We start from the raw sequence: 6752 nt of genomic DNA, 5'->3' as shown, positions 1-6752 counted from the left end.
CTATTTTCTAAACAATTTTAAACTGTTTTCACCAGTTATTTTGTATAAATATGTAGAGAGGTGAAACATTTTTCAGCTCGGGAAGTAAAATCGCGAAACTGGATAAGGTTTTGCCCCTCTTCTTTTTTTTTTTTATCCACTTTGCACAAATAAAGTTTTCATAATATTTAAGATATCCTTAATAACCATAAAAAGCGTGAGTTACTTCAGACCAAAATTACAATCATTTCAACTACTTTTTGATACTATCGTCAACAATAGAATAATTCCTTACTTAAACGAAAATGCAACAAACATTTGAAGTTAATTTAATTGTCAATAAAACTTTGGCTTACTTGGTGTTAGGTATTTCCAATGAATTGACTTTTTCGTAGGTGCAGTACATCAGGGGGCCTATTCTGTAACTCGATTCGAAAAAAAGTTTACTCGAATTCGGATTTTTTATATTCTGTAACTCGATTTTCGGATTTTCAAGCCGATTTGCCTATTTTCAAGCCAGTTTTCGAATAAAATATTCGTTTGCTTTTGAGTTGTAGAAAGCAAAAATGAGAATTGTACGTATTTATTCTGGCACAGGGTGGTCCTACTTTCGCATAATTATAAAGTAGATCCGAATTTCGAATAGAATACATTTACGAATCGAGATACAGAATAGAGCCCCAGATGTGGTCTCCAACTTTTTCATCGTCATAGCATAAATCAAAATTAATGACCATTTTAATAATTATTCACACTTTCGAGAGCAATAACTGTTTGTGCGACAACTGGTCTTGCGATATTTTGCTAAGTCGCACACATCCTCCTCGCAGCAGTCATCGCACAAAACCCACATACAACATACCAAAAGGTCACACAACCCAATACAACACAACATATCATCCACACAACCACAGCTACACATCATACTATCCACACTACACACCAACACTTCACCACCCACAACCGATACAAAAGGATTGGTCAGATCGGAATGGGCGCTTTTTTCGTTTTTCCCGTGACCTCGAAGGTTTCACCATCGGTACGTCCGTCGAAGCAACGCTGCATAATATTAGTGAAATAAATAACTTTGAGATTGTTTAAGTGAAAGCCAAAGTGGTATAATTTTTGTATTAAGAAAAATAAAAATAAAAGGCATTCGTTTGAAAAGGAAATATTCAAAAAATTTTCGAATTGTGATTTTAGTAAACATCCAAGGTGCAAGTTGAAGTGAGTATATCACCGACATCAGGGTGACCAAAACGAACACAACTAAACAAATAGTCCTTCGAGCTTCTTTGAAAGACACCTAGAAAAAAAATTAAATCAAAAAAAAAGAAAAAATACAGAGTACAAGATACTCATATACATAGACATTAATGCAAATAAATTATAATAAACGGGGGCGAAACAAATTGAAACACAACTAACACAAAACTCACTAAAAGCGGGCGCGATTTAATGAAAATAAAAAATAAAAAAAAAAATCAACTAAACATTAAGAACGGGGGAGAAATCCAGCAGGAAAGCAGAGAGGAGGAATGCTAGACATAGCAATAACGCCGGAAAAAGGAAAAAACTAAACTCAGAGAGCGAGAAGGAAGAGAAATATTCTCATAAAACATAAGTATCTCACCCTCTGAAAGATCCTTGGCGGAAATTAATGTGAGTCCAGTCCAATATATTTTTTAAAATTGAAGTTTTTATGCACACATGCACGTTCATATGTATGTATTTTTCTTTAAGTAGCAGTTAGTAATATTTCGGCATACAGTTACTTATAAAAAAACCTGTTCTTAACAATATATATATATATATATACATATATATATACAATATATACATATATACAGTAAGGCAGTTCGGTATATATGTATGTACATATGTACCGAAATAACTGAAATAAGGTTCGACCTGCCTATAAGCTTATTTTGTGTTTCCAAACACACCGCAATATTACTAAAAAAATAAAATGAAATTAAAATTTTACAAAGTCAGGTATACATACTTGCAACTATCCGGCGATACCCCTTGGGCTAATAAGCAACAAACAAGATCGTGTACAACCAACAAGCAAAGGCGAACAAAAAAAAAGAAAAATACATATGTATATACAGCTGCGAGCAGTGAAATAGTAGTGGGTGTTAGAGTTTTACACATCTGTGAGTTATGTAAAATACCAAACAATTTTAACATCAATTGAAATGCCAAAGTGGATCATATTTTCCAGGCTATGTTTATTAAAAAAAAAATACTGAAGGATTTTTGCAAGTTTTGTCTATACGAGTTCTTAGTACTTGGTAGGATGGCCATAATTTTTGATAACAGCAATACAACGCTTCTTCATAGCATCTACGAGACTCTGGCATCTTTTCAGTGGTATGCTCTGCCATGATTGCTGCACTACGGCCTACAACTCACACGGCTTTCTTGACGTCTGCCCAAAAGTTTTCAATAGGATTGAGGTCAGGGGATTGAGCTGGCTAATCCATAACCTCAATTCCATTGATCCGAAACCACTCTCTTGCCACCCTACTGGTGTGCTTCGGGTCATTATCCTGCTGAAATATCCATATCAGCGGCATGTCCTCTTCAGAAAATGGTATCGTAATATTCTGCAATATATCCACGTATGTGTATAGGTCAATTATGTCACTAATCTTGTGAATTTGGCCTACACCTCTGTAAAAAAAACAGCCCCAAACCATGATACTCGAACCGCCATGCTTCGTCATACTTTGTATTAGGGGAGCACCTTACATACTGGCGAATTTCAGAGAAAGTGCTTCATGACTTTTTATTAATAACGGTACTTTTCAAGGACTGCGGACATATAAATTATGTTCACGTAGAAGTCTTCTCACTGTATGAACACCTCAGGGCTGGTTCAGTTCGTTCCGAGTCTCCACAGCTGACATCCGAGGTCGAGACTGAGCACATCCTACAACTTTTCCTATAAGATTCTCTGAAAGAATCCGCCTTGCGCTCTTTTTTTCGTTTTTATATAAATAATTGCATTGCGAATTATTTAGGTTGAACACCCTACAAGTCTTTCCACTACCTTGTAGATTTTACCGTTGTTTATGACGGATTGAATCCATTCTCGTTTTTTTTACTACAGTGCTTCCCGCGGCCCTCTAAAAGGTGCACAGTCATATATTTTTTACTTTTTACATTGAATAATGCATAAAAGAACAGAAAATTTAATTTTTGTTTGGTAAAATTAAATATTTTTTAGTAAAAATAATCTGTTTGCAACCAGCTCACTGTACTATTCTATTGCTCGCTCATAAAAACAGATAACCCAATATAATTAGTTCTAAAAAAGTAACGGTAAGTATTTCACACTTGTTGCTGTGTATAACAGGACCGTTACATTTCAGAGAATATAACTAGAATAATGATTGACGGCAATATCCTAAAAGAAACAAAATTCACTTTGCCAATAGGCACCACTATTTCAATGCTCGCAACTGAATATACATATATTATTAATATATGTATATATAATATATATAACAATAATTACAATACATATGTGCATATATTTCCGGGTCTTTTATTCCAATACACAAATATGTGTACATGCCTATATAATTAAACAATCAAATGGTACATATGTATATAAATTAAATAACGTCGAGGTTCAACGACCTGCCTTTTCGCTTAATTCGTGTATCCAAACACACCACAAAATAAAATACCAAAAAAAAAAATATATATAAATCAAGTATTCCTACTTGCGAATCTCCAGCGATACCCCTTGGGCTAAACAAACAAAAAAAAAAAAACAGAAACAAGCAGGATCGCTTAAAACATAAGCAAAGGCAAAAGAGAGAACCACAAACGATAATAAGCGAAACTTATGTATGTACACATATTTTCTTTTACATTTGCATGTTTCCCCGCCGAAATTTATACCACACTCACCTTTCTGCTCTTTACATTTTCCGTACTCAATCAATAAAGAGATCCATATAAAACAATTAATACATATTTACCTGGGAACAAATACTCATATTCTATAAATATATAACATATTATATACATATATATATGTATGTAATTATTTTCCGCGCTCTCATCGAACGGTTACCGATACATAAATACATTTATGTGCATTTAGCAATTTTTGCTATACTGTACACACTTTTATAAACATATATACAAATATATATATATATACAACAATTGCACGAAATAAGTGATAGAAACGTATGCAAATAAATATACATACATTCTTGCTTATTACGGCTGTCTTTTCGCGTTCTTAAAAGATACAGATAGTATAATTTACAATTGTATTTCGAAGGAAATATTTACAAACATTTTTCACATATTTTTTCATAACACCACTTTTGCAATTCTATTTCAAACGAAATATTTACAAAACACATTTTATATATGTTGGTATTATGACCAATTTTGCAATTGTATTTCAAACGAAACATTTTTAAGCTCAAAGCTTCCAATTTAATTTTATAAATGCAATCTGATAAATCAAAAAAGGTTAAACGAAGAACACCTCAATTATTGGAAATTCCAAAAATGGCTGAGAATGATAAATTACAAAGCACGTGTGCAGAAGCTACGCGCTCAAACTCCCTGCTTTCTTCTTCTTCTTCTTAATTGGCGTAGACACCGCTTACGCGATTATAGCCGAGTTCTGGGAAGTACTACTACAAACTACTGAATTTTCAGAAGAAGACCAGGCATGCGAAGCCTACTACAAGTCCACAACAACAAGAAACGAACATGGTCGGTATGTTGTGCGACTACCATTCAAACCAACTTTTCCTGAAACCATAGATCTAGGCCACTCTTGATTATCAGCAGTCCAGCAATTTCCAAGCCTAGAAAAAGAGCCTGATAAAGAAAAGTGAGCTTAAATCAGCATATGATAATGTGATGGGCGAATATCTAGACCTCAATCATATGGAAGAAGCTGTACCATATGAAAAAGTATCTAAAGGTAGATATTGGTCTTTTTACCTGCCACATCACGGGGTAATACGACCTGATAAAATCATATCAAAAGTACGAGTTTTTTCAATGCCTCAAAGTATACGAGCTCAGGCAAATCCAGTGTTTAAAAAACTGCAGTCGAATTAGCAGAAGTCGCAAAATAGAAGCTATTCGGTGCTTCGACTGTGTGCAGCATTCTAAAACAAGCAATTGCTTTTGCTTTTGCTTTTGTAAAAGTCAGAAGTCGCAGTCGAAGCATAGGCCAAAATCATGAAAGCAACGAAAAGCAAAAATCATCAGCAGACTCCGCTTCTCGTTTTCTTGCTTCTGATTTGCTGTTGCTTTCAATCGTAACCGAAAGTTGATGCTGTGGCAAGTGTCGGCTTTCGGAAGTCGTCAGCAGTCGAAGCCTCAAAAAACGAGGCATTCGACTTATTGTTGCTTTTGATTTTAACGCTGCTGCTTGAAGATGAAGATGAATAATTTAAAATTATAATGTTTTTTTTTAATATATGTACATACACGTTTAATCATTAAAGTTTTTATAAAAGCAGCGTCAAAATCAAAAATCAAAAGCAACAATAAGTCGAATGCCACGTTTTTTGAGGCTTCGACTGCTGACGACTTCCGAAAGCCGACACCTGCCACAGCATCGACTTTCGGCTACGATTGAAAGCAACAGCAAATCAGAAGCAAGAAAACGAGAAGCGGGGCCTCCTGATGATTTTTGCTTTTCGTTGCTTTCATGATTTTGGCCTATGCTTCGACTGCGACTTCTGATTTTTACAAAAACAGAAGCAGAAGCAAAATCATATAAAATGACACTTACGGCAGTTTTTCAAACGCTGGGCAAATCATTCAACGACGTACTATACACTGGTCCAACCTTATAACCAGATCTCATACTGCTAATACTAAATTGGCGCATGTTTAAATATGTTTTTAATGGGAATGTAGAGAAAATGTACAGACAAATTCTATTACACAAAGATGACCAAGATTTCCAGCATATAGTCTTCCGCAAATCAAGTAATAGTCCAATCAGCGACTACAAACTTAAAACCGTCACCTTTGGCATCAATTGCACACCCTATTTGTAGATCAGGACACTGCAAGAAGTGGCAAAAACGTGTGAAACAAATTTGCTCTTAGCAACTTCTGTGTTACAAACACAAACATACGTTGATGATATTCTATCAGGTAGCCACAGTCTGTCATTAGCGTGCGAATCACTATCTCAAGTGATCAAAGCACTGAATTCAGCGGGACTCCCCCTAAAGAAAATTACATCAAATCATCGCGAAATAATAAAAAACATAAAAAAGGAAGACTTATTAGATACAGATTTCCTTAAATTTTAAACGGCCAGTACAACAAAAACCCTATTCAATGGAATACGATAACAGATCAATTCTCATATACAATTGAGTCAATATCTGCAATGTCCGCTATAACCAAACGCCAAAAACTTTCCTCGGTGGCAAAACTTTTCGACCCCGCAAGATGGCTTTCGCCAATAATGATTCAAGCAAAAAATCCTCATTCAAGAATTGTGGCAAGATGGCACTGAATGAGATGAACGGGTAAAACCTGTACGTTTAACAAAATGGGTTCAATTTGCTAACAACTTACATACTATATCAGATGTCATTTCGGATCCCTCGATGGGTAAATTTCACCCCTAACATTAACGCAGAATTACACGGTTTCTGTGATGCCTCGGAAAAGGCATATTGTGCAACAGTCTACATATGCACTCAGTATGATAACAAAATATCTGCACACTTCTTGGTAGCCAAAGTCAAAGTTGC

Source organism: Bactrocera tryoni, unplaced genomic scaffold (assembly GCF_016617805.1).
Source record: "Bactrocera tryoni isolate S06 unplaced genomic scaffold, CSIRO_BtryS06_freeze2 scaffold_7, whole genome shotgun sequence".
In the NCBI taxonomy this organism is placed as follows: domain Eukaryota; kingdom Metazoa; phylum Arthropoda; class Insecta; order Diptera; family Tephritidae; genus Bactrocera; species Bactrocera tryoni.
The sequence above is the reverse complement of the archived record's forward strand: the minus strand, read 5'-3'. Positions refer to the sequence as shown.